General features: G+C 43.0%; 1 protein-coding gene and 1 long non-coding RNA gene across 3 annotated transcripts in view; one reads left to right on the plus strand and one right to left on the minus strand.

Annotated features, from left to right (window-relative positions):
• SLC24A4 (solute carrier family 24 member 4) overlaps window positions 1-12,202 on the plus strand; it is a 104,212-nt gene that overhangs the window by 34,088 nt on the left and 57,922 nt on the right. The gene's annotated exons all lie outside the window — the stretch shown is intronic.
• On the minus strand, window positions 1,391-10,593 carry LOC310677966. Its single transcript, XR_014511538.1, has 3 exons — window positions 10,543-10,593; window positions 8,263-8,471; window positions 1,391-1,791 (listed from the first exon to the last, which is right to left on the minus strand). It is a non-coding gene; the product is annotated as an uncharacterized lncRNA (long non-coding RNA).

The following is a 12,202-nucleotide window of genomic DNA, read 5'->3' on the forward strand; positions in this document are numbered from 1 at the left end:
TTTATGGCTAGATGCTGGTCTACAGAAAGCTTTTCAGACCCCAACACCCCACTTTTTGCCTCAATGCAAAATGGGACTCACTTTTGCTTCCTCTTGGTAAATTTCTAAGGAACCCTACCCCTAAGGCACAGGCTAATTTTACTCTAGAATGCGCCCAGAGTGTCCCAATAGGATATATGGAATGTGTATTTTTCTACAGTGAGAAGAAAATGTTTGGCCTTCAGTTCAACTTCCACCTCCTATCAATGGCGTCTAGTCATGGTGGCTGTGTTTAACCTCCACTGCTGGAGGAAGTACCGTATTTTTTCATGTATAAGACGCCCCCCATGCATAAGACAACCCCTATTTTTTTGAACCCAAAATTAAGAAAACAAATCCCTAAAGTAGAAGTGAAAATCAGGATGATTGGCGACGGCATGTTGTTGATCTTTTTGGGGGTGATTGCCCTCAAAGTTTCCAGCATGAGGTGCATGCAGTGCACTGAGGTGCAGAAGCAAAGGCAGCGACTGGGGCACCACACGCTCCCCCCTCGGTGGCAGTTTCTGCTGCAGGGAAGCAGGCTCCCAAGCAGGATGCCAAGGAAGAGACAGGGGAAGGCAGCAGCCACTCTGCGCTGGGCCATGCCATCGAGCAAACTGAGCTGAGGAAGGTGGTGAGTGGGCTGGGGGCAGGGTGGGAATTTGAGAGAGGAAGAGGAGGAAAAGGAAAGAAGGGTAAGGAGAAGTAGCTGAGGCAGCTCTCGGCAGCGGCGGTGGCAGCTGCTCTCGATCCGGTGGTTGAGCCAGGAGAGGCTTCAGGAGGCGAGCCAGTCACCAGCATGCAGCCTGGAGAGGGGGAATGTCAGCAGGTGGGACCGCCGCAGCCCACCCAAGCCCAAATCCCGGACATATGCTTAAAAATTCTGTCAATTTTTTTTTTGACAGATATAATAAGGCAAAAACCAAAAAGTGAAGTGAAAAAGGAATGAGAGTGCCTAAATGAATACCTTAAAAGCCAAGGACAGAAATAACCTGGAATAACCTTGTGAAGTGAAAGGATAAGAAAGAGGGATTTATATCTAGATGTTAGGATAGAGATGATCAGGAAAACAGGAAGATGCAATGAGAGGTAAAGGAGGTGCTGTGGGATTGGTGGAAGTCAATTTTTTTTTTCCTTTTTAGTGTTTATGTTATTAATTTGTAAGATTTGGATTTGGTTTTTTATAAGCTTGTTTTTGTGTTTTGTGTATTGTTATTTTTCATGTTTTTTGTTGTTATTTGGAAAATACTAATAAAAATACTATTAAAAAATAATAATATGAAATTTAAAAATTCCTCCAGATGCCCACGTTCCATGTTCAAGACCACCCTCAATTTTTTACTAGTTTTTTTTTAGCAAAAAACCATATACACGGAAAAATACGGTATACCTTTGAATTCCAGTTGCTAGCAGTTTCAGGTAGAGAGAGTGCTGTTGCATTCAGATCCTGCTTTTCAGCTTCCCGTTGGGATCTGTTTGGCCATTATGGTGCTGGACAAGATGGGCCATTAGCCTGATCCACCAGGGCTCTTCTTATGGAAACAGCGGCCCTCCAGGTGTTGGTGGGACTCCAGCTCCCATCATCCCTGACATTGGCCATGCTGATGGGGGTTAATGGGTCCATCATCTGTAGGACTGCAGGTTCCGCTTCCTTGGCGTATAGGGTCATATTTCTTCCATGCAGAGCAATATTTGGAAACACAGAAGCCTTGCTTGGAGAAATGATCTGTTTTGCACGGCAAATGTGAGTGAATCCTGAATTGGAAGCAGCACCTAGGGTTAGATTTCCAAAGGTTAGGTTCACACTTGGGTGCCTCCCTTTAATTGAATTCCAGCAGAAGATAGGATTCAAAAATGCATTATGACCTTTTAAAAATTTACCTATTCAGCATTTATTAATTCCAAAGCGTGGCTTAAGTGGCCTCATTCTTCAGATAGACATGACCTTGAGTGCTTCACAGAAATAAGGGTTTCAATAAAATAATGAAGGCAACAACAAAAGAGGCAAGAGATCAAGTGGGAGCCTGAACCAAATACATGAAATTGTAGTGACAAAGCAACGCTGGGAGCAAAAGCATGCAAAGCTTCTAACGATCCTCCTTGTGCTTTGTAGTAGCATGTAGCAGAATATCCTTTCCCTGTAATGTAGATGATGGGAGACCTTTCCTTCAAGGTGGGAAACCCAATTTGCCACTCTTTCCCCTATAGCTTTTACAGCCACTAAACATTTGTACATCACTACTGGGAAAACCATAGCTTCCCTGTAGTGATGTACAAATGTTTAGTGGCTGTAAAAGGTATAGTGGTTTCCCCAGTAGTGATGTATGGAAGTGAGAGCTGGACTATAAAAAAGGCTGATTGCCGAAGAATTGATGCTTTTGAATTATGGTGCTGGAGGAGACTCTTGAGAGTCCCATGGACTTCAAGAAGATCAAACCAATCCATTCTTAAGGAAATCAACCCTGAGTGCTCACTGGAAGGACAGATCCTGAAGCTGAGGCTCCAATACTTTGGCCACCTCATGCGAAGAGAAGACTCCCTGGAAAAGACCCTGACGTTGGGAAGGATGGAGGGCACAAGGAGAAGGGGACGACAGAGGACAAGATGGTTGGACAGTGTTCTTGAGACTACCAACATCAATTTGACAAAACTGCGGGAGGCCATGGAAGACAGGAGTGCCTGGTGTGCTCTGGTCCATGGGGTCACAAAGAGTCGGACACGACTAAATGACTAAACAACAACAAACATTTGTACAAGGGGAGGCACCCTCGTCACACTTAGTGTTAACTTCTCCCACAGCAAGCTGTGGGGACTGAAACAAAAGAGAGAGAGAAGAAAACCTCATTCTGCAACTGTTCATCGTGTTTGAAGTAGGGAAATTTCCCATGCTGAACAGTTAAAGTATGGAATGTTCTACCAGAAGATCCACAGAATTATAGGATTGTTCAAAATGAAGCAGGGCAAAGGCTAATAGAGTTCTGTCAAGAGAACAAGCTGGTCATCACAAACACTCTTTTCCAACAACACAAGAGACGACTCTACACATGGACATCACCAGATGGGCAGCATCGAAATCAGATTGATTATATTCTCTGCAGCCAAAGATGGAGAAGCTCTATACAGTCAGCAAAAACAAGACCTGGAGCTGACTGTGGCTCAGATCATCAGCTTCTTATAGCAAAATTCAAGCTTAAACTAAAGAAAGTAGGAAATACCACTGGGCCAGTAAGATACAATCTAAATCAAATCCCTTATGAATACACAGTGGAAGTGAGGAACAGGTTTAAGGATTTAGATTTGTTGGACAGAGTGCCTGAAGAACTATTGATGGAGGCTCGCGACATTATACAGGAGGCAGCAACGAAAACCATCCCAATGAAAAGGAAATGCAAGAAAGCAAAGTGGCTGTCCAATGAGGCCTTACAAATAGCGGGGGAGAGAAGGCAAGCAAAATGCGAGGGAGATAGAGAAAGATACAGGAAATTGAATGCAGAATTCCAAAAAATAGCAAGGAGAGACAAGAAGGCCTTCTTAAACGAGCAATGCAAAGAAATAGAGGAAAACAACAGGATGGGAAGAACCAGAGATCTGTTCAAGAAAATTGGAGATATGAAAGGAACATTTCGTTCAAAGATTACCATAATAAAGGACAAAAGTGGTAAGGACCTAACAGAAGCAGAAGACATCAAGAAGAGGTGGCAAGAATACACAGAGGAATTATACCAGAAAGATATGGATGTCTCGTACACCCCAGGAAGTGTGGTTGCTGACCCTGAGCCAGACATCCTGGAGAGTGAAGTCAAATGGGCCTTAGAAAGCATTGCAAATAACAAGGCCAGTGGAAGCGATGGTATTCCAGCTGAACTATTTAAAATTTTAAAAGATGATGCTGTTAAGGTGCTACACTCAATATGCCAGCAAGTTTGGAAAACTCAGGAGTGGCCAGAGGATTGGAGAAGGTCAGTCTACATCCCAATCCCAAAGAAGGGCAGTGCTAAAGAATGCTCCAACTACCGCACAATTCTTAAGGAAATCAGCCCTGAGTGCTCACTGGAAGGACAGATCCTGAAGCTGAGACTCCAATACTTTGGCCACCTCATGAGAAGAGAAGACTCCCTGGAAAAGACCCTGATGCTGGGAAAGATGGAGGGCACAAGGAGAAGGGGACGACAGAGGACGAGATGGTTAGACAGTGCTCTCGAAGCTACAAACATGAGTCTGACCAAACTGCGGGTGGCAGTGGAAGACAGGAGTGCCTGGCGTGCTCTGGTCCATGGGGTCACGAAGAGTCGGACACGACTGAACGACTAAACAACAAAAGAGTTGGAAGGAAACACAAGGACCATCTAGATCTTTTGCTCGAGGTGGGCTTTGAACCCACAACCCTGAGATCAAGAGTCTCATGGTCTACCTTCTGAGCTATCATGGATAGTGATGGCCACCAACTTGAATAGCTTTAAAAGGGGATGAGAGAAAGTCATTGAGGATAACAGCCACTAGTCACAATGGCTTTGTAGCACCTGCAGTGCCAGAGGCAGAGGGGGGCATCTGAATTCCAGTGTCTGGAGGTTCCTTGAGCAGGATAGTGTTATTTGCCCTTATTTGCTGCTTGTAGGCTTCACTCGTTGGCCTCTGTGAGAGCAGAATGCTTAGGGCCACTAGCCTAATCTGCTAGCAATGCTTTTTTATGTTATAGAACACTTAATTAGTTAGTGCCTGTGCCATCTCCACTACGCTTTCCCTGGAGCATATACAAGTGTTTTAATTATATAAAGGGGAGAGTTGTAAACAGGTAAGATACATGAGGGGAAGGTTGAGTATTTGCCACTATCCTGCTCCTCATTGGGAAGCTTAGAAACACTTTTAGGGGGGTCTCCCTTCAGGCGTTGGTGCACACCCACTTGCTTCTTGGTTCTATGGCTACATGTGACCCCATACTGTTATTTGTCTTAGATTTATATTCCAGCACTGAAGAAGAAAGCACACAGCTTAATGCTACATTTCATTTTTTGAAAAAGAATGGAAAAAAGGAGACAGCTTAGAAAGAGGAAAGATTCATAAGGGGCTAGGAAAGTATTGCATAAGGGGGTGGTTTCTGATTTTTAAAAATAAATAATAATAATAATACTTTTTATCACTTTCTAGCCCTCTCAAAGGAGCTTACAAAAGATCCTTACAATAAAAATTGCATTCAGGCCTGTTATCCGAAACAGAATTAGCATGATGTCCCTGTGGTGTGCCGAGATTATTCAGCTAGATGTACATGTGTGCAAAAAGTCCCACATCTTATCCTCGGCATTCTCCATGTCCTGTGTCTGAACTCTTGGAGAGCTGCTTCTGGTCAGTACTGACAATGCTGAGCTAAATGGACCAGTGGTCTTACAGTGAAAGGCAAGCTCCTATGTTCCTATATTGTTCTTTTGTAACCATGTGGGGCAGCTCTCCTAGAATGGCTTGAACAGCAAGGAACTATACAATTGTTGATGTGAACGCATGGGCAGCTCAATCTGTATAATCCTTTTGGTGCTACAAAGTTCAGATGAAGAAGACATGTGGCTACAGCAGGTGGAAGGGTGAGGCAGAAATACTATTATTATTGTTATTATTATTATTATTATTATTTTATATTAGCAGGGAGCGCATGACACTGCTCTGGGATTTGCAGAAATTAAAAAAAATGTGATTTTTTAATGGACAGTGCAATTTGTGAGTTTCTACCTCTCATGCCAAAAATCAGGCAAAGCCACTCCCAAGCCATGTTTTGGTCAACCAGTTTGATCCAAAGTGGCTCCCGGCATCCAAACATCAATGAAGATGGCCTCCCCCACCTCGGGAAGCCTTGTGCTAAGTTTGACTATGGGCAAAGTCATGCCATGGTCACATTTCAGTCCGCCATCTTAATTCCAAATGGCAGCTGGTCAACAATTAATATAATTTTTCTCAAGGCAAAGAGGTGCATCTTCAGCATTCGAGGGAAACTATATAACTATATAATGAAGGTGCTTGACACACGTCTGTGAGCCTTCAGATTGGCTCAGGAAATTTCCCCACAGTCTTTCCTGCCAGGAAAATTCCCAAGACAGATAGAAAGATGTATTCTCTTGTGAAATACATAATCTTCTAAGTGGTTTGCCCTTCTCTCCATCTGTTCTCCATAGGTTTCATTGCCTCTTGAGATATTGTTGTCAAACTCAGCACAAGGGTTCCTTACTGGAGGAGGCAGTCCAGGTTGTTGACTAGTAGGAGGAGGTTTTATCATATAACACCAATCTTAGCACAACTTCATTAGCTGCCATTTAGTTTCCAGGCTCAAATCAATGCACTGGTTTTGACCTATGAAACCTTATGTGTTCAGGACCCCAGTACCTTAGAGATACCCTCCACCCACTGGACCCTCCAAGGGCGGTGCAGATGTTGGCAACACAAGACTCAGCCTTCTCTCTCTCTCTCTCTCTTTTAATTTCATCTTATTAATATAATTTTAATATAAGACTCAGCCTTCTCAGTGATGGCTCCCTGACTGTGGAATGCTCTCACCAGAGAGTTGTACCTGCCACCATAATAGTCATAATCCATACTGAGACCTGGTGGTAGTAATTGATGATGACAACAATGTTAGGGGAGAATGGTGAAGATGGACAGGACCTAAATTTTTTGGCATATGTCAATACATCCAAAACCCCCAGTAGTTCAGTTAAGTTTGTGGAGAGGGTTTATTTTAGAAGATTAGGATAAAGTGATTTCTCAACATCTTGGATTGTGATAATAAAAGATGCACCACATGAATTAATGTAGGGCATTATCTTCCTCTTTCCCTTCTCTCCTTTCTTATCCACTTTAGTCCTTCCCTTCAGTTTGTTTAAAAGGTGGGCGGGGGAGTGATGGAAATACTCCTCCAGTTTCCATCAAATAAGATGCCAAACCCCAAATACGGCTTTGAACTACCTCAGGTCACTTCTGGACAACATGTTTCCTGAGCATTCATCCAGATTTATTCGAACAAAGCTTTCTGGGAGGTATTACAGTGTTGGCTGCTAATTGAGTATTTATTCATTTTGATTTGCTTGTGGGGAGATAATATGATGTCAAGGGACGCAGGTGGTGCTGTGATCTAAACCACTGAGCCTCTTGAGCTTGCTGATCACAAGGTCAGCAGGTTGAATCCACGCGACAGGGTGAGCTCCCATTGCCCTGTTCCAGCTCCGGTCAACCTAGCAGCTCAAAAGCATTCCGGCACAAAGTAGATAAATAAGTACCGCTGTGGCGGGAAGGTAAACGGTGTTTCCATGCACTCTGGCTTCCGTCAGGTGTTCTGTTATGCCAGAAGTGGTTTAGTCATGTTGGCCACATGACCCAGAAAGATGTGCAGACAAACGCCGGCTCCCTTGGCCTGAAAGCATACATGAGCACCGTACCCCATAGTTGAATTTGACTGAGCTTAACATCCAAGGGGTCCTTTACCTTTTCATACCTTTTAATATGATGTCACATCAAGCAATTGTTGTCCCACAATTTTCCAGTGCATTTTCCTGTCACTTTCCTTACCTCAAAAAATCCATTGGGGGGGGGGGGGGCAAGTTTATTGCACAAGATCACCAAATCCCTGTTCAGCTGTGGAACCTGAATTTGCTAGTATGCAGTTGAATCCCATATGCTAAATAGCGACTGTCTGGAAGTGCCCACAGTAGAAAAAAAAAAATGAAAGCTTTCTGGATTCTACTGTTTCTTGCATGTTGCAATTTAGCAAAGGAAAATTTTTGGGCTGTAATATGAATGCATGCTGTGCACAGAATCATAACAGCTATTTTTGACTGAGGGACAATAGAAATGAGGCTGGATGTTTCATGCTTCCAGGTGAGCACTGAGAGTTTCATCTCACCTTGTTAATGCCTGTGGGATGGGTACTATGCTGCTCCCACAGCAGGGATTATCCTCTGGTACAGAGGCACGATGCACTGGAAGCCTCTGCTTTTTAAAATGTATAAAGAACCTTTTTTTTTTTTTTGCCTCTGTTCTCATACATTGCAGGACTCCAGCAAATATCTGTAGATCATCTTACTAGGAAATGGGCACTTTAAACTCTAAAGATAGTTCCTCACATATGGATATTGACAAGCTATCCCCTCCATCTTTCTTCTTAAGGAAGAAGTGTAGTGACCCTCAGAAAGCAAATGGCCCAAACTGCAAGTCCTCCTGAATGGCTTGGGTCCAGGATATTTGAAGTATGCCTCCTCCCGTACCAACCTGCTCATTCTGCAACATAAGGTGGAGAGCTCCTTCTCTGTATCCCATACAGAAAGAGAGACACGGTTGATGGTGACAGATGATATGGTCTTCTCTGCCTAATCACTGTGAGACAGGTGGGAGCAGGAGGCCTGCTCTGTGAAAGTTCCCAGGGCAGCTGGCAGTTCCAGTACATTGTCATCATTGGTGAAAGCTATCCTAGCTTCATGCTGCAAGATAAAGAGGCACAAGTTGGACGACTTGAGAGGCAAAGCTTTTTGATATTTTAATTTCAGGAAAGTATTTTTAAAAATCATAAGAGAAAACCATGGATTTTGAACACAGCTCATGAACCTTAGCAGCAATGATGAATAACAGCTAGCTCCAAATTAGCTTTGTGAGTGAGGCTGGGTCATATTCATGTTCAGGCTAGAAGGCGTTAAAATCGCAGAGCTCGCTGCCAGTTTGGAACTTAATTGGGGATCCCAAGAGATCAGCTGGCATCATAAAACATTTGCATCAAGAGTTTTCTCAGAACATTTCACTCTATTAACAAATAATAACACTGGTTTTTCTCAGTGCACCATGCTGATGTGCGACTTGAGCAATACGCTTTAGCTCCACATCAGAAGGCAGAAGCCTTTATTTCAGGCAGTACAGTTCCAGATTGTCACCTTTGGGTTGAAAATTTTGACCTAGCAATCAGTGAGTGTCGGATACCACACTTTTACATTTGATTAGAACTTGTGGGATTGCAGTTGATTAACAGCAGAGTGGACTTGACTTGCTCAGGGAGATGGTCCATCTTCAGCAAATACCTTAATCACCTACAATAAGCCCTAGGGGAAAATGGCCACGGCAAGAAGCCAGATGAATCTGGCAGGAGACACATCCTTGCGCTCAGTCACTTAATTAAGTAAACTGAAATTTTAAAATTGGCTGTTCCCAAAAGCACACATTCTCCGGTCGTTATTGGCATTTTGGATTGCCTCAATGCCTTACATCAGGTGTGGGCAGAGGGAAGATCAGCACCTACATGGTAGGTTTCTGGGTGAATTGCAGTAGATTGGCAACACTTTCTCACTCCCAGTTGTCTAACAATAGTAGCAACTGCTAGGCTGCTAGAATTAAGCCAGCCTGAAGGAAATTGAGGAGTGGTTCTTTGTTTGAAAGGACTGGAAGCACAATTATGGAATTGGAAACAAATTCTTGGACTTAGTATGCGCCCAGAGGCACCATGTTCTTTAATTGTAAGGGTGTGTCCATATTCCTCCTGAGTCTCTTCTTTTCCCTTGGCTCTGGATGTTATACCTCAGGGCAGAAGCAGCTTGCTAGGTGGAACAGGACTGTTACACTACTTCCTGGCAGGTAGGTCACTGTTGCATACTGGGAGGGAGAGGGCCAAGATGGTGGGGATGTCGGCATGGTGCAAAAGCACTGGCAAGGAGTGCTGGCCTGGCTCTACTGGTGCATGTTTAATGTGCGAACCTCCTTTCCAACTTTCCCCTCTCCTGGTGTCAGCGACTGGGCAGAGGACGAATGATGGAGACTGCCTCCCCATCCTGACCCTTCCAGGGAGGAGGGAGAGGACGACAGTATAGATTTACAACAGTGGTTTGCAGAGGGTCACAGATGAGGTGGAAAAGTTGGGAAGGCAGAACTAGAGCAGCAGCTGGCTGACATGGTGTCATTAGAAAGCATCCCAGACCCTCAATTTCCCAGAACCTGGCGAGCCTTAAAAGTAGGAGAGCGAAGAGCTTGAAGACAGAGGGCACGTAGCAGCACCCGGATGAGGAAGTAGGAAAGACAGGGGTGGAAATTCACTTGGGACAATGCCATTATCCAAGAGGATGTGTTCTGTAGCCTCTCTATGTAAGTATTGAAATAAAAAAGGACGGTAAGAAGCTTTCCCTTGTCTTTATACTTCCTGGGCAACCAGCCGGTAGCTGCTGACAGCATCCTAACACCTGGTAAGCAATCAAGTGACCCACCTGCTGAGATGCTAGTATACCACTTAAGCCTTAGAGCTCTAATTAAAAAACAAAGTAGCTTGAAGTCTGCTCACTACTGGCTTACAGGACAATATCAAAAGAAAACAAGTATCTAAATAATTCTAGGTCAGACAATAATTAATAAATCTCAAAGATTACATGCATCTGCCCAGATTCCTCTTGATGTTTGCAAGGTATGGATGATACTTGAAATGTGATAGATAGAGTGCTATGTATTGGGGAAAATTTGGGCATCGTTCTAGGTACACTAGATGCTTAAAGAGGTAAATGTTTTATTTCCCACACTTACTATTTAGCAAGAGTGTTTAGGCTGCATCCTCAATCCAATCAAATGAAAACTATATAGAAGAAAAAGAAGTGAAATTGCATCATACAAAGAAAAGATTAAAAACCAAAAAGGTATTGTGCAAAAATTGGAAGTGTAATCAGAATGAGCAAAAATAGTGCCTTTGGTTTAGCAAGTTACATTTAAGAGGATTTTCCTGAAAACAAACAAACTGGATATTTTTAACTATATGAAATATTAGAAGTAGAAAGTCTGCTTGGCAGTCAGTTGTATCTCTAGATAATGAAGGTCTGAAATATGTACCCATGAGAGAGAGAAAGATATTGCACATTCTTTGCATCTGACATCATAAAATGAAATTTGGGGGAAATGAACACATCTGGACAGTTCTCTCTTCAGGACATGCATCTGAAAAGTAGAGAATGAACTAATAAATGAGAGCAGAGTTATTCCAATTATTGCAGCTAATCATACACCCACCCATCAGCCATTTGTGGGTTGGGGAAGATGAAAAGAAAGCTCCATCCCAAAAAAGCAGGTAGAGATCCTGAGTTGTATTCAACTAAATTTTACTCAGAGTAGATCTGCTGAAATTAATGGACCCAAATTTGCCATGCTTATTAATTTCAGTGGGCCATAACTTCTGGAATGCCCACGGGGCATGATGTAGTCCTTATGGAGTACCCGAACACACTGCAATGATATATTTTTTTAAAAAATCATTAAATAATTGAAAGTGCCTTGGGAAATTGTCATGTTCAGCTTTAGGGGGAATTGTTGACCCAGAAGGGAGACTGGAAGCAACCAGCCACATCCTCAACTTGAGGAGCTTGGCTGCTTGACAGCCACTTGAAGATGCTGTGTCATTAGTCAAGCTCTCTTTGTCATCACTACTGCCACCCAGTGGGTGCAATCATATGTGATCAAGTGATCTTGGTGGCTACTGGTGCATTTTTCCAAATCTTTTTGGCTGTGGCTTCTCCTGGACCAGTATAGCCTTGCTGTGGTGATCCACACTTTGGTGTTACCACTGGAAGTGCAGGCATGAGAGACAAGATTTGTATATTGTATCAGCAACAATATCAGACGTCAGCAGAGTTCCCATTAAGAAGATCACATGTGTTGTTTAAGGTGGACACAGCCTTAAGTTGTTTAAGTTGGACACAGTGTCAGGAGAGGGGAAGGAGTTGCATTTTGTCAACAACCACAGTAACGTGGCAAACTTATGTAGCTTATCCAGCAGAGGTAGAAGGGAAGATGACTATCATTTCCACAGCCAGTGCTCCTGAAAATACTAATTGTCTGCAGAGTGACTCGAATATACAAAAAGCACAGTGTACTAATAACTAACTTATGGAGTTTCAGTAAAGTAAATTAATAACAAAATGAAATTGCCACTGTTCCAAGAAATATGTTCTCACTTTGCAGTTATTTTAGCTGACCAATCTTTGGCAAAGGATACAGAGTTTGATAAAGTGATCAACTCCAGGTTTTTTTTGGAAATGAAAGGTGGTTAAAAAAAATTATTAACATCATAAATGCAACACTTGATATGTGTGGGACTACCCTGGTGAATGTAAATTTGAATACTGAAGACATCTTTGGCATGTGATGTTGGTGCTTTTCTGTTAGTATAGTTTGCCATACCAAAATAAATACCCCG

The sequence above is a fragment of the Podarcis tiliguerta genome (genome assembly GCF_965153285.1).
Source record: "Podarcis tiliguerta genome assembly, chromosome: 1".
NCBI lineage: Eukaryota > Metazoa > Chordata > Lepidosauria > Squamata > Lacertidae > Podarcis > Podarcis tiliguerta.